Source organism: Spermophilus citellus (assembly GCF_964194105.1).
Source record: "Spermophilus citellus genome assembly, chromosome: 9".
Lineage (NCBI taxonomy): Eukaryota > Metazoa > Chordata > Mammalia > Rodentia > Sciuridae > Spermophilus > Spermophilus citellus.
The window spans coordinates 111,872,201-111,896,966 of record NC_138191.1 but is presented as its reverse complement, the minus strand read 5'-3'; positions in this window follow the sequence as shown (position 1 = coordinate 111,896,966).

The window sequence follows — 24,766 nt, the reverse complement described above, 5'->3', positions numbered from 1 at the left end:
TTAACTGTCAGTAACAAGCCAGAACTGTGGAGAGTCCACTGCGACACAGAAGTCACGGCTCACAGCCCGGTAAATGTCACCCACTTTTCCTTGCAGATGAAATAGGTGATCCTGCCGCTGCAGCAAGTCTAGCATCCTGGACCTGCCTGCCTTCGGGGGGAGGAATCCGAGACCAGGCTCGTGGGGGCCCAGCCTGGGGTGGGTCCCCCTCCACGCAAACAAGGAGGAGCCCTCCGAGGGGCACAGCCCACAGCCCTCTGGGGACCCTGGAGAAGGCCCACCAAGTGATCCTGGGACAGGATCTGATTAGAAGGAGATGGGGTTGGGTGAGGGGACTGTGGCCAGTGTCTCTCCCGTGGTATTGGGCCAATGGGCACTCGAGATGTTGCTGGATTTTGTTCCATTTGAGCCACAGTTCGTCCCATCTTTGAGAATAATGACGGATCGACGTCTGGGACCACTGCGGATGGACGCACTGACCTTCAATTTTGCCTGGAAAAAGGTCGCAGACTACAAGAAACAGTGGCAAAGAAAGAGTAGGGGAGGGAGGGGGCAGGGTGACAGGGCTGTCCTCAGGGAGGCTCTCCTCGCCCGGCCCCAAGCCCCTAGCACCCCCAATGCCACCCAGCTCCCCCTTATCAGCGGCTCAAGGTCCCCAGACCCACCCACCAGCACCAGGCCCACCAAGAGCCTCGAAAATAAAAATGCTGTCCCTGGGACCCCGTTAATACTAAGATGTCTCCCATTTCTAAGAGTCCAGGAAATACAGAAGGAGCACCTGACGGGAGGTTGCACTCCTGCCCAGGACCAGGACTCCCCACTGCCCGTCCCTAACTCCACACAGGAGAGCAGGATGGATCGCAAGGAGGTGGCTTCCCTGGGCCCCTTGCTGCCACCCCTCAGCGCCTGGACCACCCAGCCCTGCAGGGTGGCATCACTCCTGCCATCCAGGGAGACCCTGCCCTGGCCATCTGGAGATGCCTCCTCTCCTTCCTTCACTGGGTGCTCCTTCAGGAAGTTCTTCCCAAGATCTGCCTTGAATCCCTCTAACAGCAGACAAGCTCCAGTTGCTAAGGTAGGCTGGATCACCGGAGCCCGTGCCCAAGGCTTCTGAGATGGGAGCTGCGGCGGCAAGGACAGGCCAACCTCTATGTCCCTGGGACCGATGATGCTCCCAAAGCTACAGAACTTGCCCAATTTTCATAAAGGACTGTAGCTTTCTGTGCATCATGTCTCCTCCTAGGAGCGCCTGTCCCTCCCCTGACATCTCCTGCCACGGTGTCCAAGGACCGAGGTGACCTAGTCCTGGCCACTGAGGCCAGGCGCACCCAAGTGTCCTCAGCCTTGGCCAGAGACGCTGCTTGGGAACAGCAGGACATTTCCCTCGGCTCCTATGATCCCCTCGCTCTCCCTGCAAATTGGGAGCACTTTGGTGGCCCAGCCGCCTCCAGACTCAGAATGAGAGCTGCCTCTGAGTCATGGGCATTAAGTCCCCCCCAGCAGCCACCTGTGGGGAGGGGTGGTACTGCACGTCCCCCTTCCCCGTGTGTCCTCCCCGCTTTGACCTCCCCAGTCCCGGTGCCCTCAGGCCACAGCAGCTGTCCCTTGGTCTGCCAGGCCGGCTGCTGAGCCTGGGAGCACTGCTCAGCCCTGAGGGGAAGCAGCTTAGCCTGGCGGAGGGCAGAGGGGTTGGGTGGCACCCAGGGACGTGCCCTCCCCAGCAGAGCCCCTCACAGACTCAGGGGCCGCATGTGACTTAAAGCTACATTTTCTTCTCAAATGGACCCAAAGGAATGTGAGATTCAAGCCGCAGATTACAGGCCGGGGCTGCAAAGCAGAACATGAGCCCGTGATGGAGGATGTCACGCTGTCCCCGAGGTCCCCGGGACGGCCCAGCGAGCACGCTGGGCCCCAGGACCTCGCTGCCCCTATTTGTTTCCTGACTGTCGCTGCCAACAGGTCCCCACTTCCGCTTCCCAGCCTGGCTCCCTCGCAGATGCTGAATTCCAAATGCAGAGAAAAATAAATATTTCAAGGCTCTGTGGCCTGAGTCACCAGCGTTTGGTGGCAGCTAATGCTCTGCAGCTGGCCCTGCCCACGGGCCTGCTTAGCATGCCATTAAGATGCAGAATGGCAGCCCCCCCAGCCCCCGCCAGGCTCTTTACTTCTGCCTTCAAGGCTCTGGAGGATTAAGAAGCTTCTGGAACTGCGGGAGGCACTTCTCCTGCTTCTCCTATTGGCCAGAGTGTCCGCCTGTGTTTCTGGGCTTGGCTCAGAGCCGGGCCTGGGCTGGGACGCCAGTCCTCGGTGGTGGTGGCCGCTCCCATCCTGAGAAGGCAAACCAGGCTGGGTCCCTAGTCGGCACCCTTGGCACTGCCCACTGGCCTTTGCTCATCACCGGAACTGGGACAGTGACTTCCAAGCTGGGCACGTGATGGCCCAGAATCCCTCCGCCTCACTGGTCTTCTTTCAGCGTCCCCCACCAGCCAAGCAGCCTGCTGTCCCTGGGCCTTGATGGTTGCTGTCCCCCTCCCCCTGATCTGTGCCCTGCTGGACCCTAATCAGCCTGAAATATGGCCTTGCTGACCAAGACCCTGCTCTGACCGGAAGCACCTACTGTGCTCCAGGCACTGCCGGGTGCTCCGTCACTGCCCGGGGTGAGGACCGACGTGCGGAGCTGGTAACTTGCCCAGGGCCACACAGCTACACCCGCGGCAGGGCCACCTTCACCCCTGCGTACCGGCTCCCAGCTCTCCCCACCAGGCCCTCCCTCTGGCTCTGTCTCCTCGCCTGTCCCCCCCCCCCCAGTGGAACACCATGTCCACGAGGCCAACAGCTCTGTGTGCCTTGCCCTTCCTGCTGCCCCAGGGCCCACAGCAGCCCTGGCCAGGACGGTGTCTGGTTGCATGATGAGTGAATACGGTGACCCAGTCCCCACCTCGTCCCACCCCTTCCCTGTAGGACCCACAGTGTGGCCCATGATGGGTCTTCAAGGCTGGGTGCTGGGTGACTCCTTGGGTGGACAGGCTGGTGCCCGCATCAGGTTCCCTAACTCGGCCTCTCCTGCTACCCCAGCTCCAGAAGTGGAAGGAAGACAAGACAGGAGCCCGGTGTCTGTGGTTCCTGCACCACAGTGGGGCCAGGGGACAGGACCAAAGCAGAGAGTAAAGAGAGGACAGCAATGGGCCAGCCACCATGGGACCTGCAGAGCACAAACTACAGCCTGTATAACCGAATTGCCACTTCTTAGGGACTGTTATAGGATAAGAACTAATATAAGGACAAAACACGGATGTTCTTATAGGACCACAAAGTAAATTATGGGCCAGCAGAATGAAGCAGCAGCTAAGGAAATTTAGTTCATTAAGAAGCTTTATCAAGAGGAGTATGGTGTATAGATGAAAGGAGGTGACAGCCTCACTGTACCTGCTCAGGTGCAGACTTTCTAGGAGTAGTTCTCATAACAATTTGAGAAACTTTACCAACTTTTTTTTTGTAAACACAGTAATTTTATTTTATTTCTGAATTGTTTTCTTTTTTCAAATTACTGCACTATAATTATACATCATTGTGGAATTTGCTGATACCTATTCGTAGATGCACACTATATAACAATATAATTTGGCCAATTTCCCTTCCAAGTACTTTTCCTTCACCTCCTCCCTCCCTGGGTCCCTTTTCTGTACTGATCTCTCTTTGATTTTCCTAAGATCCCCACCCCACCTTTATTTCCTATTTCCTCTCTGGCTTCCACATATGAGAGAAAACGTTCAACCCTTGACTTTCTGAGTTTGGCTTATTTCTCTTAAAATAGTATTCTCAAGTTCCATTCATTTCCTGCAAATGACATCATTTCATTTTTCTTTCTGGCTGAATAAAGCTCCACTGTGTCTACATACCACCTTTCCTTTATCCACTCACCCCTTGATGAACACCCGGGCGGGTTCCAAAGCTCGACTACTGTGAATGGTGCTGTGAACATGGGGGTGCACGCATCGCCGTGGTGTGATGACTGATTCTTCAGGATAGATATCCAGGAGTGGTGGAGCTAGGTCATATGGTGGCTCCACGCCGACGGATTTGCACAGTGGCTGTAGTAGTTCACCGTCCCACCAATAGGTACAGGTGTCCCTCTCCCCGGGATCCCTCCAGCACATATTACTGTCTGCATCCTTGATGGCTGCCGTCCTAACCCGGGCGAGAACTCTCAGTAAGTTCTGATTTACGTTTCCCTGATTGCTAAAGATGTCGAATGTCTTCTCATCTATCTTTTGGCCATCCGTATTTCTTCTTTGGGGAAGTATCTGTTCAGTTCCTTTGCCCGTTTGTCGCCTGGGCTGCGTGGCTCTGGGTGGCAGGTGGATTGAGATCTCACACATCCTGGGCATGACTCCCTGTTGGAAGGCAGCTGGCGAAGGGAGAACTGCTTCCATTCCACGGGCTCTCTCCTCGCTCCCTTCCTCTCCTGGGCAGAAGCTTTGTAATTTGATGCCATGCCTTTTATCCATTGTGGTATTATTTGGACCTTTACCAGCTTTTGAATGTTCAAAGGAGATGGCCCCAGATCCAAAGGAACTGTCCAGCCAGGAGGAAAGCAAACCCAGAAGACCCTGACCCTGATTGGCAACCCCCGAGGCTGGGCAAGGTAGACTCCAGGCAGGAGCATGGCCAGAGGGAGGAGGGAGTTCTGAGTGACCCAAGGGAAGTCTGTGCTAGAGGTGGGGGGCCCAGGCCTGCAGCTCTGGTAGCCAGGAGGTCTGGAGGGGTCTGCCTGAGGAAGGAGCCTTGCTTCTGTCACCTGGAACCCGCCAGGAATGGAGAAGCTCGGCCCAGCCCCCAAAAGTCAGAACGTGGGTTTTCCGGGGCCCTTGGCTGAGCGGTGCTGTTTGGAGAAGGCTACGGTGGGTTGCAGCCCATGGTGTGCTGGGGAGAGCAGGCTCCTGAGTAGGGGCCCGCACCCCGGGGCTGCACAGAGCTGATTGGCTGGCTGGTGGGCAGTCTGTGCGTGGGTGTGGGTGCATGTGTGCATGATGGCTCATGCCTGTGAGCTGTGACAGTGCTCGTGTGTGTGTGTGTGTGTGTGTGTGTGTGTGTGTGTGTGAGAGAGAGAGAGAGAGAGAGATCTACGTGGAGCCTGGCTGGGTGGAGACCTGTCCCCACCACACACAGCTCTCCCACGTCTTGTGACAGAGGCCTCCTGCCTTGCAGTGACTGCAGCCTCTGCCCAGGCTGGCTGCTAGGGCTGGCCCTGGGAAAGAAGGCTCCTTGGGCTGTCGGCCGCCTCTGGGCTGGGGCCTTGCTCCTGACTGATCACCTCGGCCTTGGCCTTTGTCTCTGCTCCCTGCTTCCACTCCCAAGTGAGTGGACTGGAGAGGGACCAGGGCCAGAGGCACCATAGTCATCTGCTCCTCCCCACCCACCCCACGGCAGACCGCTGCATGCCAGGGCTCTCTAGCAAACCCGTCGGCCTCCAGGCCCACAGCTGGTATAGGACAGTGCTTATGCACTCGGTCCCTTTGGTGCCTGGCTCATGGTCCCCACCCACCTGTCCCTCTGTGCCTAGTCACGGAGTCAGTCTGTCCTAAGCACCTTACCTGCCAACCCATGCCAGCCACCCACCGTGTGCCTTCAAGGTGGGCTTGACCCAGCGCTGGGGACTCTGGTCAATCTTTGGGAGAGGAGAGGGGGCCAGCAGGCAATGGGACATGGGTCTTTCTGTCCCCAGAACATGGAGTCTGGGTTCCAGAAGTCAGCTCCACCTGTTCCCACAAGCAAGTCACTCACCCTCTCAAGTGTCAGGTACTCATCTCTAAAACGGGTCTGTGGGACCAACCTCCAGATGGGCTGCGGGGTCCGAAAAGATCATGAGGACCATGAGATGCTGTGGACACTGTGTCCATGGGTCAGTTAGGTCTTCTCAGATACCAGCTGGGTGGGAGATGAGCCTGAGGTCAAGGTGGATTGGGAGAGCAAGTGACAAGAACATACCTGGGTGGGATGGCCTTAGAAATGCCTAGTGCTGCTGGGAAGCTGTCCCTCATGGGACCACAGGGTGTCCAAGAGAGAAGTGAACAGGAATCAAGGGATGGGCACAGGTGTGGAGAGCCAGGGCCTGGTGGAGTGCAGGGACAACTGGCCCTGAGGGAAAGAAGTGAAGGGGGTCAGGGGCCGACTCTCAATGCCTCTCCCAGCCAAGCCTTCAGCCTGCCCTTCAAGTGTCACAGGCCACCTCTGGGGACAGTTCACAGACCAGCACAGACAGAACATGAAAATGTCACTCAGAGATGGCGGCCAGCAAGGTCTGCTGCCTGCAGACCCCCAGAAGACTGGAGGTGGTCTCGGGACTCAGAAGATGGTATGTAGGGCCCCTGGGTGATAGGAGCAGGGCGCTTGGGGAGGCAGCTCCAGGCCTCACCACTGCATGACATCCTAGGGCCACGCTGGCCTCCTCTGACAGATGGGGTCCTAGCCAGCCTTCTGGTTGTGGGAGGGTGACGCAGCCTGAGAGGAGGAGCATGCGAGCTGTCTCCCTGCAGCACCCTCAGCAGGCACCCGCCTCCCTCCCAACTCACGTGGTCCCGTGTTAGGACACACTCAGATGGCCACAGAGAGGGCTGGCAGTGAAACCAAAGGCCTGGGTTCAGAAGCCACGTCTGCTCCTACCTGGGGGAGTCCTGGATGTCTGCAGAGTGGGGAGAGTAGGAACCCCCACCCTGGGGCTGTCAGGAGGATTAAATGAGCTAACAAATGTCATGTCCTCAAATCAGAGCCTGACACAAAAGAAGAGCCCAGCCAACGTGAGCTGCAACTGTGGCTGGCGGGACTGACATGGCCCGCCTCCCTGACCAAGCACGCGCATCCACACGTGTGTTTATGGATGCACACACATGCGTGCACACACACACACACACACACAGAGCAAGTTCTGGAGGGCAGGGGCAGTCTGGTCCACCAAGGTAGCCAGTGCCCAGCCCAGTGCCTCCGATGCAGCCCATGGCCGTGAACCCTTGCCGGCCTGAAGGTGGGTTCTGGGTTCAGCTGCTCAGCGCCATCAGCTGCCCCCAACCTCACGCCTGGGTTCCAATCCAGGCCATGCTCAGACCTGAGTCTGGGCCCATTCTGTGTCTGGCCTTGGAGTCCTTGATGACCCCTCCCCTCCTTGTCTTATGTCCCTCAGGGCCACCTGAGCTTGCCTGGAACCTGAGGCCCAAGACCCATGCCCCTGTGTGCCAAGGCCCACTCCCCACGGCTGCTGCTCACCCTCTCCTCCCGCCACCCAGCCCCCACTCCTGCCGTGCCTCATGGGGGAACAAGGGTGCACTTAGACACAAAGTGGACTTCGGTTGTCCCTCTTCCCAGGGCGTGATCTTGAGCAACGCTCAGTTTCATGGTCTGTGCGATGCGGGTAGTTGTTCCTGACCCTCCACCACAGGCCCTGCAGCTGTCCCGAGGGAGGTGCTGCTCCAAACCTCACCTGCTGACCTCAGGCCCCACCCGCCCCCACTCCCCCAGGTGCAGAGGCTGGCTCAGGTTGGGTCAAGGCCAGGGCCTGCAGTCTTCACACAACTCCTGCCTCTGGCTATTGCCCCCTTACAGACCCAGTCCCTCCCCAGACCTCCTTAAGGATAAAGGCTGTGGCTCCTGCTCCATGTCCCCTCCTAGCTCTCCTATCCCCTCTCCCCATCCAGGTGGCTGGTCTATCAAGGTTAGGGGGTGGTGAGTGCTGGAAGAGAGAGGGCCCCTGGGGTCAGATGGGAAGGAAGGTCCTGCCCCCACTCCAATAGGCTGAGGTCCCTGCCCCTCTGGCATCCCTGGAAGCCCTCGAGCCACCACCACTCGACAATGTGCTGTTGCCACCTAGAGTCCTTGCCAGGCATCTCCAGGCCTGACTGCTGCCAGGCACCAGCCCCACCCCCAGCTGGCTCCACATTTGGGGTGGGGTGCAGGGAGAGGAGCTCAGGAGCAGAAGAGAGAGGACAGACTGGAGAAGTCTAGGCTGGGCCCTGCGGGGCTGGGCAGGAGAGTTGGACTGGGGCCCAGCTGTGTCAGTAACTCTTAGGTGACCTCAGGCAAGCCCCTGGCCTCCTTGGTCTCAGTTTCCCCATGCATAAAAGGACAGGCTTCCACACACCTCTGTGGCTGTGGACACATACTGGAATGGCAGGTGTCTAGGGCTCAGACATCACGAGGCGTGGGGCAGGTTTGCTAGTGAGGTGGGAGCCACATGCGCCAAGCCACAGCAGAAACTGCCGCTCGTGCTGCCTTCAACCCCACCCCACAGGCCGAGAAGCTCCTGCAGCCCTGGGTTTACTTTCTCACTTGGGCCCAGGGGATCTGTCTTCCTGCCTCTGTACCATGAGCGCATGAAACACTTGCCACACAGTCCCTGAGCCCCAGTGGGTCCCCAGTGGACACTAACTGTGAGGAGCTATTGCCTGCCCAAGAGAGCTGGTGATGGCTTCATTTGGGACCAAGTAATCCACAGGTGCCACTCCTGAGCTCCATTTTCACCTGAATGGAGTCTGCCAAGACCTGAGTGAGGGGACTCACATTTCCCTGAATTGGAAAAATTTGGGTCACACGTTGGAAACCTTGGCAACCAACTTCTAAGGGACATGGTGGGGGTGGGGGTCGCGTGCCGCCACAGCCCTGACCAGCCAACCACCTCCACCTCCATCAAAGGGTGTCACAGCCATCAGCGTGTGAGGACACTCCAGATGTCCCCCTCTCCCGGTGGCCAGCCCAAAGCTCCACATTTAGTCCGCTGCTCAGGAAGCTCCTCCCAGCCACCCAAGCCGAGGCCAGTAGGGGCTCTCCACCATGATACCAGACCCACGAAGCAGCAGCTGCTCCGCAGCCCCTGGATCCTCACCGCCACCCTCCAGGATCTGCCACAGGCTCCCTGATTGCTAATTTAGACTTTCCTGCCATCCCACGCAGGCGAATCAGGGGAAATCAAATTACCAAGTTATTCACTCTTTTTGTACAGCTGATGGGCTGATTAGCTGTCAATCAGGGCCAACATTAACATCTGACACTGTGTGCATAACAATTACCAGTCACATTAAGGAAACCTTTCCTTTCTCTCTAAAGGGAGGGGGTGGGGACGAGATGGCAGAGAGGGGGAGGCAGGAGGAGGCACTGAAGGGAGAGGGAGGCAATTCAATCAGCATAATTAGCTCAATCAGAGAAGAACATCACTTCACCAGCTGAGCAGAGCCACCGCCACTGCCAAAGGCCCCGGGCTGACCAGCTGCTCTGGAGCCTCTGCCCACCCTGCCCTCCAGCAAGCGCCTGTCTTCTCCCGCAGCCTCAGATCTGGCCCGGGCAAGCTGCCCTGACAGTCCATCAACAGCCTGGCCCCGCCTTAGACGCGCCTTGCTCCAATCAGATGGGCCCTTCCTCGCCTGCTTCCCTGTGATTGGCTGGTTGCAGAGGAGGGCTGTGAGACTCCAAGGCACGCGGCAGAGACCGGGAGGAAGGGGCGCCGGCTGCCCCTGGAGCCCACGTTGAGGATTGCTTGTGGAAACGACTCCCTTGCGCAGAGTCCCGGTTCTGACGCGTGGCACCGGCTCCTGCGTTGCTTCCAGCTCCTTCCCCAGGGCCCCTGGAGACGGGGCTGCCTTCCCTGGCCCGCGAGATTGGACCCTCCCCGGCCCAGCTGCTATTTCTGCTTGACCCTCCCGGCAGAGTTGCAGGCCCCTTTCCTGTCTCCCTTCCACTTCTGAACACCCTCCGTTTTGTCGCTGTCCCTGAAATGGGTCCATATTCTCAGTATGTTATATCACCCACTCGGCCATCCTGGGTCTCAGTCTCCCCATCTGTAAAATGAGGCTGGCTCCCAGGGCCCTCAAAACTGTGTTTTTAGTCTCTCAATCCGAGGAGTCTTTACTCTGGTGACTGCAAGGCCCCCGAGAGGCAAGGGCGCTGTGAGCTCCTTCCCTGTCCTCTGGGCTGGGGGGTGGGGGGTCTCACTTCCCGTCAGTCCCTCAGGCTCCCTGGGGAGGGAAGCAAGATAAACTGGTAATGTCCTCGGAAAGCACCGAGCTTGTCGCTGGCCCACGACTGACTGATGGTTGACAGGTGGTTTTACCAAAGCACCCAGACGGGGGACACCTTGCTTGTTTGCTTTCTTGTCATCAAAAGCAGATCTCAGGAAGGGTGACCTCAGCCTCCTGAACACTGCTGTGACCAGGTGAACAGATCAGAGTGTGATGAAGTGATTGGCCCCATGTCACCTCCATGAAAACTGCCAGGCAGGAGGGTCTGCTGAGGTCCAGCAGCTGTGGGTTGACCCAAGAGGTGACCTCAGAGGGAGACCTCAGCCTGCCCAGTGTCTGCCCCCACAATGGAGAAGGAGGCTCTCAGGAGCCGGGGAGGACACTCAGCCCAGTTCTCTGGACGTGTGAATTTCCCAACTGGAGTATTAGTCTGCTAGGACTGCCATAACAAAATACCACGGGCAGGCACTGGACAGAAAGCCACCGTCACACAGCCCCAGAGGCTGGAGTACAATATCATGGTGTCAGCAGGTTTAGTTTCTCCTGAGGCCTCTCTCATTGGCTAACTTCTGGGTTCTCATGTGGCTTTTCCTCTTTGCACAGTGCCCCTGTCCCTCTCTGTGTGTCCTAATCTAAGGACACCTGTCAGATTGGATTGGGGCCACTGTAACAGCCTCATTTTAACTCGACCCCCTATTTAGAAACTGTATCTCAAACCCATCCACATTCTGAGACGCTGGGTTAGGACCTAGATGTGTGAATTTTGCGGGGACACAGTTCAGCCCATGACACCCAGAGAACTGATAACAATGAGAGTTGCTGTTGCTAACAGCCAACACAGACATCGCACTGACTGTTCAGTCCCACCAGGGCTGAGCAGGTCTGATGAGGCAGGTATTGTTATCGCTCTAATTCTATAGACTGAGATTCAGAGAGGCAGGGTAAACCGCCATCTAACAAAGAGTAGAGCCAGGATCCAAATCCAGGCCATCTGGATCCTGAGTCTGCCCTCTGAGCAACTGTTCTATACCTGTCTATGTTGTTCTTGGCAGCTTGGAGACAGTTGTTCCCAACCCCAGAGAGCAAGCTGTCCTCTGGCCTCTGGCCCAGCAGCCTCCACAGTAGGGCCATCTCAGGCAACCTCATGGTCAGCCCTGGCACTCAGCCATCTTCAGCCCAAAGAGCCTAGACACCACCTCTGGATCATGGAAAGCCTCCCCCTGGGAGGGCGGGGAATGCATCTGATCCTAACAGCTGCCAACATTTATGGGGCCCTTGATTACGTGCTGAGTGCTTTGCAGACATTATGTCATTTAATCCTTGCATCAACCCTGTGGTGCAGAGCCTAGTATTGTACCTGTTCTCTCTTCATCCTGCTCCCAGAAGGACTTCCCAGAATGATCTCGGCTGAGCACATCCAGCTTCACTTCTGGGCCATGATAACTAGTTTTCTTAGGCGCTCCTCAAGCAACCAATCCACTCACTCATTGAAAAACGCCTGTTCTAAGTGCCGGGTCCTAGTGGGGAAAACCAGAGAAAAGATTCCTGCCCTTGCCAAACTGATAAGCCAGTGCATTTATACAGAATGTGAACAGGTGTGGAAATAAAGGAATATGATAGCTACAGAGGGATGCATGCAATAAAGAAATAAGACCAGGCACGGGGGACAGGTTACAGGCCACGTTGGATGGAGCAGTCAGGGAGGCCTCCCTGAGGAGGTGACATCTAAATAAAAAGAAGGATCTAATAGTGAGACGGAAGAGCCGGGAGGCAGAGAGAGCAGCAGGTGCAAAGGGCCAGCGGCAGGGTCAAAGGGCGGAGTGAAGGGTATCCTGGCCACAGAGGATTGGACAGGGGACTGGGATGCAGCCAGGATGAGGCGAAGGTTCCTCCCAATGTCTCATCCAAATCCTTCCGACTGCAGTTTAAACCTCATCTCCTTGTTATGTCTTCAGAGCAATCTAAAGTCTGGGGACACTGAGGGCAGTGTCTGTCGACAAGCACGGTCCCACTCAGGGAAGGGGCACCGCTCCTCCTCTCCCAAACCTTTCCAGGTGGCATTTGAGGGGGTGGTGGAGGTTGGGCTGGGAGCCTCCAACAGCTAAAGAAAATCTCCCTCTGGTGATTTCAGCCACTTCCCCGGCAGGCTGTCAGAGCGTGACAGAGAACATTTCTCGCCAAAGGTCCTCTCGTGTGGCTGCCTAAACACACTCATAAATCCCTGCCTGGACCCAGAAGCAAGGCCCCGTGTTTAAAATAAAAGAGGCGAGGAGACCCGGGGACCCTCGGGCTCTGCAATCTGTCCCTCCCCCTCCCTTCCTGGCTCAGCCCAGAGTGGAGGAAGCCCCTTTCCAGGACGATGCCTCTTCGCCACGTCTCCTGGGGGCACGACCACTCGGCCAGCAAGAGCCCAAAGCCTGCCATGATGAATGGGCACCCTGGGGAAGCCCATCCGGCCCTGGCCACCCCACAGCCGCCCACTCAGCGTGTGCTCAGCACTGCGCAGGACTCTCGAGTCAGCCAGGCTCTGGCTGAGAGCAGAACCAGAACCAGCCCCGGGCGTTCACACGAGGGGGTGCACAGGTGATGGAAAAATTGAGAGGCCAAAATAGTACCCCCCAAACAGAGCAATGCAGGAAGCCACAAGGACCCCTGGGACGGGATGGACAGCCCAGAAGCCAGAGTCCTTCTGCAGAGAGCTAGACCACAGGGAAGGCTTCCCAGAAGAATCTGGAGCCACAGAGGGCGTCACTACTGGGCAGGAGACAGAGTCACTGCCACACACCCTGCCCCAGGCAGAGAAAGAAACACCCAGCTTCTCCCTTCCCGCCAGTGCCTCTTACTGGTCAAATTCACCCAAAAGACAGCTCTCCAGGAGGCTTGGGGGCACCCCCACCCCACCCCCATGCCCATGATAGAATTGGGGAGAGGAGAGTAGGAATGGATTAGAGTGAGGCACCGTCCAATGAATGACAGGGTGCTGACGACTTCACCAGACGGGACGTTTGAGACGGGTGGTAAAGCATGAATAGGAGTTTTCCAAGCAGGAAAGACAGAAGAGTACAGGAAAAGGCAAGTTCAAAGTCAGAGAAGTTCAGAGGATGTGGTTTATTCAACTATCAGGAAAACAGTCTGCTTGGCTGCTAGGAAAGTATATAAACAGAATGAACAGAGGACTCTCCTACAGGATCTCAAGGCTGAGCTTGCGGGTGGAGGGTTGGAGAGCAATTAGCCAGTTGGAGCCCCATTGGATCTCAGTTGCAGTCAGATAAGTCGAGAAGAGGGGCCAAGGTTGGGAAGAACGGCAGCCAGGGGCTTTCAAAGGGTGCTGGTCTTAGCGAGTGGTAATGACTGACTGTGGAGAGCAGGAAGCAAAACATATGTGATATTTGGGACAAAGTCTAGGAGGATACAGCTCTAATTCTCCTTCCACCTCCTTCCTCCAGGGCCAACTGTGGGAGGGGCCTCCCCCATCTCCTAACAGACAGTCAACAGTCTCCTCTTCCCTGCTGTATTGCAGTAATTTTCAGCAGGATAAAAGATGCTCCAGAATAAAGACTCCATCTCCCAGCATCCCTTGCAGCTAGGTCTGGCCGTGTGCCTAACTAGATTCTGGCTAAGGGGATCCACGAGATAATCCACTCCTCTACAGCTGCCAGATGGAGACAACATCAGTACACCCAATCTACAGATGAGGACACCGAGGCACACAAGGTCCAAGGTCACACAAAGAGCAGGCAATGCAGGTGAGACGACAGCTCTAGACATTTGGCTGCAGACCCTCCGACCTCCTCAGGGACCCTCTCTCTCTCCTTCCCAAGTGTTTCTCCCCCTGCCGCCTACCTCTTCCAGTCCAGCAATAATAATGGCCTCAATAATAAAGATAATAACAATAAAAACACCAAGGTTTGTTCTTTTGTGAAACTGAACAACTCCCCATTATTTTTGCCAGAAAATTAGTCTTAATTGCACTGCGGCATCATTAGGTGGCATTTGGGAAACAAAGATGGTCCCCAACATGTCAAGAGGATAATTTGACCAACAAAACATCTGAAAGAGAAAAAAAAAATCAGCAGATGCTTAAATTTAAAAAAAAAAATAGATAACAAAAAAGCACTGGGCTGCATTTCACAACCCGGTCTCTTTAACTCCTCTCTTTGTAAAAGACGAATCACACCTTGGTGACTTCAGGGTTTTGCCTCACTGAACAGCCACTGAGCTGCTGGTGACACTTCCAGCTGAATTGGACCCTGCTGTCAGATGTAGGGAGGGATCAGTTCACACGGAGAAAAGAGGGTTACTGGGGTTGTTTCTTGGTTCCACTGTCACCCCTCTGCAATCTAACCAGCACAGAGCGGCCAGATGATTCTTTAAAAACCCAAATCAGATGGCGCCACTCCTCTGCTCAAAACCCTCAGGAGTTTCCCCTCCTGTTTAGAATAAAAACCAGGTCTTCACCATGGCCTGCTGGGCCTGCATACCTGGGCCTTGCCCAGTTCTCTGGCCTCCTTGTCCACTCTTTCCCTTAAACTTCTGACACACCTGACTCAGGACCTTTGCCCTTGCTCACCCTCCCCCACCCCCAGGGAGCAATACGTGGTCAAGTGGATTATAAGCTCCATGAGGGCAGGGGCTTATTTGTTTTGTTCAATATTTGGTCTCCATGACCTAGGTACTCAATACATTCTTGCCGGAGGAAGGGGAGGAGAGAAAATAATAAGGGAGGAAGAGTAGGTGGGGGGGGCTGGTAAAGAAGGCATCAGAGAGATTGGGAATAAATTACTCTTGAAGACCTAACAAAATAAAATTCAATAAGAGGGATTGGAGTTAGACATAAGGAAGTATTTTTTTGTCCATGAATTTCAATTTATAGTATTCTCTTTTCCCCCCCCTTTTTTACTGGTGCATTGCAGTTGAACATCATGATAGGACTCCTTGTCACATCTTCATACATGCACGGAAGCATTTTGACTGGACCAGATGCTGGGGGTGCGAGGGCACTTGCAGTTAGGAGAAGGGTCCCCTGCACGAGGGTCTGGATGGAGGGGAAGGGTGGGGAGGGTCCACCCAGATCTGGGTTCCCTTCCCCTCGCCCTGCCTTTCTGCGGGAGCCACGGGCACCCAAGGGATTGGAGACCGGGTGAGGGGAGGGGGAAGAGGGGGAGGCAGGTATTTGCTCCTAACCTCCCCACAAAGTTACAGAAGAAATCTCAAGTAGTGAATCAGCCCTCTTTACAATCAAGCAGTTATTTAAAATGGAAAAAGGAAAAGCGACACAGAGAAAAGGAGAGAGCGGGAGATGATCGCCAGCCAGCCCGCTCCCGAATCCCGGCAATCAGCCCCGAGATGGGTCTCATCTCACATGAGCTGTTTCCCTGATTGAGGGAGCTAATTGCCAGGCTGACACAGCTTCCAGGAAAGCACTTGTAGACAAAAAAAAAAAAAAAAAAAAACGCCGAGCGCTCCCCCCAGCACCCAAGACACATCTGTGCGCACTCAGAACGCACAGGACCCTGGGGCTGCACGGATGGAGACCCCGCTCCACCCAGCAAAAGGAGGGGTGCTCCAGCAGCCAGCCAGGCCCTTGGGGCTAGCTCGGGGGAGGAACTGGCCAAAGCCCTGGACAGCAGGTTCCCAGAAGGGGAGGCACCAGTGATCCATAAACCCAGGAAGGAGGGTCCCGCCTCACCTGTCAAAGAAAAGGTGTCCATGACAACAACCAAAGCCCAAATTTTTGTTGGTGCAGTTAGAAAAGGGTTTGGGGAAATGCTCGCCATCCCCGGGGTCTTTCGGAGGCAGGGATGAGCCCCTGGGCTGATGGGGGTTGAGCAGTGAGATGCTTGGAGGGGAAAGGTCACGGACCTGCTTTTTGGCTGCTGTTGGCGGAGTCTGGTGGGAGCAGAGAGCAGTGTCTCTGGCTCCTCTGCAGTGGGGCTGAACTCCAGCCATGTTCCTCTGTTCGTCTTGACCATCTGAATGTCTCCAGAGAGATCACCCCTGCCCTGGGCTTCAATATCCTGTCCCCATCTTTGGGACATCCTTTATTACACAGATATACATTGATTGAACCCAGGGGCCCTCCATCATTGAGCCACACCCCCAGCCCTTTTTTAATATATTATTTAGAGACAGGATCTCGCTGAGTTGCTTAGGGCCTCACTAAGTTGCTGAGGCTGCCTTTGAACTTGCGATTCTCCTGCTTCAGCCTCCCAGGCTGCTGAGATTTGCAGGCGTGCGCCACCGTGCCCAGCTTTGGGACATCTTTAGATCTGGCCTCAGCTTTTTCCACAATTCCAAATCCAAACCTCTGTGGCTTCTCCCAGCCTGGCCTCAGACTCAGAGCCACTTAGGCAGGAACAGGAAGTACCGCAGATGTCATCAAAGGCAGGCACACTCAGGCTTTCTAGCAGACCTCAAAAAATCACAGCACCCAGGGCTGGCAAGGAAACCAAGGAGTCTCTCATGCGCTGTGACAGGAGTGGAACTTGGTACAAACTCCTGGAGAATGACTTGACAAAACCCAGGGGTGGTTTCCAGAAGGGGAAGGAAGGCTGGGGCTATTCCTCTGCCACTTGACCTCCCCCACCCCCACGCAAACCCTTGGTGGCTCCCCACTGTCTGTTGTACCTTCAAGGTCCTGTGAGGTGCTCCTGCTGGTGCCTCCTGCTTCTCCCCCAGGGACCAGAGCGTGTGGCGAGGACCTGAGAAGGTTGTCTCCAGATTTGAACCCAGAAGGAGACAGGGAGCTGTCAGCCTCCCTTGAGCCTCAGACCTAAGCACATACCCTGACTCAGTCTTGCACTAGAGCTGAGGGGGGAGCTGTGGGGACACTAGGTCACAACCGCATGGCTATTAATGGAGTGGCGCCTCGGTTCCAGTTCTCCTTCTGTCCCTTGTGTATGGCTCCTTGAAAACCTCAGAGACCTGGGAGAGCTGGGTGACTGCATCTCTGACTTCCTGGCAGTTGACCTTCTGATATCATCCCAATTCCATCCTACGATCTGTTGGGCTTTTTAATTAAAAGATAACCTAGCACACAGTCAAGCAAATAGAACATATTTGGTTTTGTTTACAGCTCGGTCTTTGTTTTCTTTTCTTTTCGATACACCTATGTAATTGTCACCAAGATAAGAAAAGGAACATTGCTGGCACCAGCACCCATCCCTCCCGTGCCTTCCAGTCTGTGCCTCTGCTCAGAGGTAACTACTGATCTGATTTTAATAAACCTGGATTCATTCGGCCTGCTCTTGAACTTCCTACAAATGAAATCAAATGGAATCTATCTTTCTGGCTTCTTTCACTCGATATGATTCATCAACATGGTTCCCTGTTCCAATAGTTCTTGTGTGTGTGTGTGTGTGTGTGTGTGTGTGTGTGTAGTAGTAGTAGTAGTAGTAGTAGTAGTAGTAGTCCCTTGCATAAAAATAATACAATATACTTATTTGCTTACGTACTGATGCGTATTTAGAGTGTTTCTAGCTGGTGAGTGGGACAGAAGTCAATATTCTTCTGTTGACATGCGTACTCATTTCTCCTGGGATGTGCCTGAGAGTGAAATTGCCAGGTCCTAGGCATGTATGGGCTCAACTTCAGAAGAAATTATTCCCTAAAGCATCTGTTCCATTTTCAACCACACCAGCCCCGCCTGAGAGGTCCAGTTTTTCCACATCTCTGTCAACACTTGGTACTGTTGGTCTTCTCCATTTTACCCATCTGAGGAACAGTGGGATTTCACGTGGCTTTAATGTGCATTTCCAGATAAGCCATGAAAATAATCAGCTTTGCATCTTCTGTGCTTCTGGCCACGTGCCTATCCTGTCTGGTGAAGCGTCTCTTCGAACTGTCCATTTTCTAATTGAAAGTCTTAATTTCCAAAGGAATCAATACTAACAAAACAATCAGAGAAGCATACAAACTGCAGGCATGAAGAGGTGCAGCCCAGCTTCACGTCCAGAAGCAAGAAACCAGAAACAACCCAAATGCTTCCTATAGAGAATTAGCTCAATATGTTAAGATACATGCATATATTCAAATCCTAGGTGTTCACTTAAAAATATGCCAGTGATAAATGCTAATAAAATGAGAAAACACTTGTAATACTGTTTGGATAGCAACTTTCTTTCTTTCTTTCTTTCTTTCTTTCTTTCTTTCTTTTTTTTAATGTAAGTCTTAAAGGAAAAACTGGAAAGAAAAACTGTTACTGCCAGTTATTTCTCGGAGGTAAGATTGTAGGTGATCGTTATTTTCTTCCTCTGACTTTTCTTTGTTTCTTGAATGTTCTAGAATGTGGACGTGCTTCTTGTATAATCAGACACACAATAAACATTTTTTTTAAACTACAAGGACTATTAAGTTGCCCGGAAATGCAGTGGTACAAATAAACCCGGTCCTGAACACAAGCCAGTCCTTGGACTTTTGTCATCTTGAGGCACAGTGTGCTAAGCCTGAGTTCCTTACAAACCCTTTCTCAAGAAGAAATCATTTTGTTGGGTCCACCTGCTCTGAAAGCCCCTTTGTGTCTGTGGTACAATTGGGTCATAATGAAAGGAGCCCAGTGAATTGCTGGGATTTGAAAAGCCCTAATGGGCTCAGGAATCGGGCATTGGAAACAGGTGGGCGGCTGAGGGACCTGGTGCTGATGAAAGGCAAAGGAGATCAAGGCCACACGCTCCATGAGGGCAGGGACCTCTATGCCTGTCCTGGGCACTCTGGTGTCCTCAGTGCCTAGTGTAGAACTTGGTCTTCATAAATATTTGTTGGATGGATGAATGAAATAATAACTATGAAGGCCTTACTTCCCCTACAAACACTCCATATATACACAAAGGAGTACTTCCCCACAGACGTCCCCTCGGGAGACTATAAATAGTTTCTACAATAGTGTTCCTGTGGCATAAAACATCAAGAATTCCTTTTGTAGAATGGCTCCCAGAGCCTGTAATATATTCTTGAATGGCCTCAAGGGTGGCCAGACAGGAAGAGGGAACAGAAGACCTCCTGGAGGGGCGTCCGTGGTGACGTAGGATGTGGCTGCCAACCGTTCCCCCTTGGGTCCTGAGAAGACCCCAGACCAGCCAGGACCAGACACAAAGATGATCTGTCTGGAGTCAAAAGTGAGACAAGACACAACCGATGGGCATTTCCCCTCCTCGGGGCCTCTGCACACCCCTTCCCCAAATCAACCCTGGGCAGTTCCTTCGCTTGCCTGCTTCCAAACCTTCCGTGGCCTCCACACAGAGGCCCAGCCTCCCAGGCCAGCTTCTAAGGCCCCCGGGGGTCTGCCTCCACCTGCTGAGCACCCACTACCTCTCCAAGGGAAATGGCACTGTCCTGAGACTCCCTGTGCATCCCAGCCCTCCCATCGCCAGGGCTGCAGAAAGGCGCGGTAGTCCGCGAGCTCACTCGGAGCCCTGGAGCTGTCCAGCCTGGGTGCAAGGACCTGGAGGAAAATCCATATGAAGCCAAGGCGCTCTGGACCAGCGGTTCTCAACCCTGCACCCTCGCTAGAATGCCCTGCGAAAGTATCCAACAGGCCACTGGTCGTTTTTCTTTTTCTTTTTCTTTTTTTTTTTTTTTTTTGACAGGGGTTACTGGGGATTGAACTCAGGGGCACTCTACCACGGAGCCACCTCCCCAGCCCTGTTTTGTATTTTATTTAGAGACAGAGTCTCACTGAATTGCTTAGCACCTCGCCATTGCTGAGGCTGGCTTTGAACTCGTCATCCTCCTGTCTCAGCCTCCTAAGCTGCTGGGATTAGAGGCATGTGCCACCATGCCGGCCCACTGGTGGTTTCTGATGCTTTCCACTGTGGCTAGGAAGTGGCTTCCCATCAAGAATTAGATTTCCCAACTTCCCTTACAATGGATGGAGCGTCAGCCCACAGGAAGAGGCATCCAGCCCTCGTGGGCCTGGCCCATAAAACCCTCCCTAGCTGCCCCTCCCACCCATTCTGCTGACTAGATAGGGAGGTCCAGGTGACCTTGGGAGCCACTTCTTGGGGGTAACAGGTCTCCATCAGCTGGATCCTGAATGACCATATGGAACACAACCTCACCGTCCCATACTCCCCCTGGAGAATGGACTTCATAAGAACTCCCCCGGCCCAGGTAGGCTGCTCGGGTTTCAGGGTTTGTCCATCACAGCCACTGAAATCACTTCAGTGAACAGAAGTTTGGGAACATTTTGGACATTGCCCCAGATTCTGACTTTGTTGGGCTGGGCTGGTGCCCAGATGCTAGGATGTTTAGAAAAACTCCCAGGGGATCTTAATGTTGGGTTGGGGAATGGATTTTAGGCTCAGGAGCATCCATAGATCTTCCTACTCAAGGAGCCCTCCTATGCACCAGGCCCTCTGCTTCTCCCTGGAAGTATTGTCTCTAATGCTGATCAGAGACTTATCTTACCCCCACCCATAGCTGGGTCTGAAACTCAAAAGCAAGTAGACAGTGGAGATGTCCCTGGGTCAGGGCCTGCTTCCTCGAGGAGCCCTGCCTCTGGTCCTGGCCCAGGACCCTGCCCACCACCAAGACAGGGAGGCCCAGGTGACCTTGGGAGCCATTTCTTGTGGGTGACAGGCCTCCATCAGCTGGGTCCTGAATGACAGTATGGAACACAACCCCCCAGGACATAGAGGATGGAAGATGGACTGACCTATGGCCTTCCTCTGGACAGACCAGGGTGCTACCCCAGAATACACCAGAATCTTTAGACAGTCTTGCCAAATGGTGAAAGACCCTTCTAAAGATAGCTAGTCCTACAATGGAGGTGGTCAAGACATGTCCCCTTCTGTCAAAGAGTTCATGGTCTAGGTAGCCACAGACATGGACTTGGGGATGAACAGGGGATTATCAAGGCCATCCGGGTCCTCCACTCCTAAAGGCAGCAGAGTGTGATAGAAACACAGGCAGGAGACCCTGGCCCTAATGCCGCGTCTGTCGCTGCCTACAGACAACTTCAGCAAAAAACGCCAAGGGCCATCTAAAGGTGATCCAACAGCACAGGGACACAGACAAGGGAGGGGTGAGCTCCTAGAGGGAATCTGGAAGGCTGGATAGAGGGATTGAATTGGGTCTTGAAAGAAAAGTAGATGTTAGCCATGCATGCAAGAGGAAAGGCAATATGGGCAGAAATTACAGACAGGACAGAGCACAGAGAAGTTGGGTGCCAGGCATGGTGGCACACACCAGTAATCCCAGCTACTCAGAAGGCAGAGGCAGGAGGGTTGCAAGTTCAAGTCCAGCCCGCACAATTTAGCCAGACCCTGTCTTAAAGTAAAACAGGAAGGGCTGGGGGTGGAGCTCAGTGGTCGAGCACTAGCCCAGCATGTGTGAGCCCCTGTGTTCAATCCCCAGTACAAGGTGGGGCTGGGGGATACACTTTTTGGCCTGGCTGAAGAGAGAGAAATAGACTAGGGCAGGATAAAGCTGGGTGGGACTAGACTTCTACTGGCTCTCAGGGGCCCTTAAAGGGCATAGGACCAGGAAGGACATGGTGGAGTCAGTGCATGTCTGCCAAGGGGACTCTGTGATGGGGAGGATGAATGGACCAGAAGCAGAGAGGTGGCCAACTGGCCTCCCATTAGTGATGAGTCTGAGGTGACATGTAATGGCTGGGGCTCCCTCCTCAAGAGACAGCAGGGCGACCTGGGGCAAGCACTGGCTCTGGAGTCCACCCCCCTCCACCTGGTGATGCCCCTCACCCCCTTCATCCCCACCCTTCAGTTCTGTTCCAAGGACCCTCAGAGAGGCCCAGAGGCCAAGTCCAGGTGGACGCCTCAGTTTCTCCCACCACACTCCTGGATTCCCTTTCTCACGGTCTGTGATTTGTTACTCACTTGTGAGCTCCGTGAGGGAGCCACCCTGTCTGTTCTGTTGTCCATGAATCCCCACCTGTGGGCACAGTGCCTGCCCACCGAGGTGCTGTTGGTAAACTTTACTTTGACCTGGCGCCTGTCTCCTGCGCACCAAGCAGTCTGCTGTGCTCTGCAGCGCCCTCTCCTGGCAGGTGAGTTGCACTTCCTGCCTCTTGGTTTGGGTTGGCCACGTGACTTGTTCCGGCCTATCAAGTGGGGTAGAACTGGGGGTGTGCCAGCTTCAGCCCCAGCTTGCAGAAATCTCGAGGGGTCCTGCTTGCTCATCTGCACCAGTGCCTCGGCCATGAGGAGGACATATCCAGGATAGCCCACTGGTCTCAGAAAGTGGAGGAGAGAAGACAGGTGAAATGGAGCTGTCCCCAGATGAACCCGGTCTGGATCAGTTGACCCACAGAACCATGAGAATAAGGCATTGCTATTTTAAACCACTGAGTCTGAGGAGTGGTTTGCTAGGTGGAATTTTTCTCTACTTGTTAAATAAAGGGGCCATCATGACCCTCCATGGTTTCTGGTTTGTCTCTAACCAGACAGCTCCCAAATCCCCAGTCTTGCCTCTCCACCCTTCCTAAAAAACGGCTTCTCCTCACATGCTCTGTCTTTGCCTCATAAATAACCATGCAGCATCCCCTTTCACAGGGTCAAGTTCACTGCTCCCCAGAGCCCCACTTTCAAGGCTGCCTCTTGGCTGTACTTCCTCTTCTCCAGCTACTGCACCAAGGCCCCCAGGCATGAACAGCTAAAAGCCCTTCTTGAGTTCTGAAGTGCAAATCAGAGCCTCGGGTGGCCCTGGGAAGAGCCTGTCCTTGCCAGGACTGCCCCAGTCCCACAGCCCAGTGAGCCCAGGGAGTATGGCTGGACTGGGTTTGGGATATGAGGGACCTGTCAAGCAGGATGTGAAGCAAGAGCAAGTCAGAATCTGAAGTCATGCAATGCTAAAGCTGGAGGGAACTGCGGAGACCATTTGGGACCCCCCCTCACTTAACACGAGGGGAATCGGAGGCACAAGGAAAGAAAGACACTGGCCCAGTCAACAATTTGGTGGCAGAGTTAGGAACCATATTTCCCAGCCCCAACCCAGCGAGCATTTCACTGCCCCCTGCTGGTCACGGGGAAGAGCGCAAGCAAAGGTTTTTATGTGGGATCTTGTCCCTTTGCTGATCCATTCAACTTTAGATCTGGTTCACACCCAGGCAAGGACACTTATTATAGGCTAGGTTTGTACTGAGGTCAGGGCCATCTGTTGGACATAACATCCCATACTGGGAAGCTTTTGCCAGGATCTATGCTGGGTGAGCTCCTTTGAGTTCCAACTGGGTGCTGGGCATATGCTTTTGAGCAGAGGGTGGTGCCAAGCACCTCTGCCCCGCCCTCTCTGCAGGCTCCCTGGCCACGCCCTGAGTGGCCTCTCTGCCTCTCTCTGGAGATCTTCATCCTGCTCTTCTCGGTGGGCTTCTGCAGGCTCTCCCTCACTTTCTTCTTTCTCTCCTGTAAACCTGTCTCTATCTCCTTCCTCCTCCCTCTCCATCTCGTCTCCCCCACTCCTTCTTTCTCTCAGTCCCTGGATGAACCCCCTTTTCTCTCTGGGGTGTTGTAGCCTTTCTCTTTTGCCCATGCTCTCTCGGATTCTTCTCTGTCTCCATGTCTCTGGGACCGCCCTGCTGTCTGTATCTCCGTCCCTGTCTCCCAGCCTGTCTCCCCACCCTCCACCCACTGCACCCTCCAGCGAGGTCTCTGTCGATGTCCTCCCCCGACGCCTGGGCTCTGTTCTCTGCCAGCTACAATTACAAGTGCGTCGACTGAAGGCGTCAAGCTCTTTTTCCATGATGGGTAACAAGAGGCTGTATGTTTGCAGCCACCGGCTGGAAATACTGAATTCCTTTTCAGCAAAGAAAGACAAGCACCCTCTTGGTTATAAATATTAATTATAGGCACCCGGTAATGAGAGAACAGGGCGGCTGTTGGCTGTGATCTCTGATTGTTTGACTAATCCCAGAGACAGTTTAAACAAGACAGCTATTGCCTGATGGGGAGAGGAATGAGGGGGCCTGGACTTTCCATAGGCTCAGCTTAGGAAGTCGGTGAGATGCGTGAACTCAGAGAGGACACTACAGAATGACCTTGAGTGAATCTCTCCCCTTCTTTGGACCTCAGTTTCCCCTCTTGTACTGCAAGCTCTGACCTATTTAATGTAGAACTCCCACTTTGCTACAGGGTTGGGCAGATCATTTCAGAGCGTCTTCCCAGCGGGGAACATGGCACCCACAGAGGGAAGACGTGGCTCAGAGGATTGGAGCTGAGAGACCCCAGAGGAGCAGCATCCCACTCCTGGTCCTTGGGGTGATCGGTGGTTCTGTCCTAGAGTGGGTCACCTCCTTCCCAGGGGAAAATCCTGGCTTCAGGCAAACTCTTAAGTAGGTGCTGGGGTGTGTCTCTCCCTTGTTGCCAGTCACATGCTCCAGACTTTTCCCTGGCAGGGCAGACCTTCACATACCTCAGTTTTACTCTCTGCAAAATGGGAGTGATACGGAGGACCTTAATACAACTCTCCTCAATTCCAGATCAAGAAGTCGATCTAAATTAAATCTAAGGAATCCCAGACTGGCCGCATCTGCCAGAGGCCATTTCAACAATTGCCCCATCTCCAGGCTCGTGTCTCTATTCAATGGTGTGGATATTGCCATGTGCAAAGCAGAGCCAAGGTGCTGGTGCAGAGCCTGGAGGCGGCTGGCTGGGCAAGAGCAAACCCAGGAGCAGGGTGGCCCCTGAGACGTCCCTAGTCAAGATCCCCCACATTGAGGGGAAGTAGACTATTCCTTCTAGAACAGATATTTTTTTAAAAAAGAAAAAAAGAAAGAAAGAAAATAAAAAGGAAAAGATAAGAAACTCTCACCC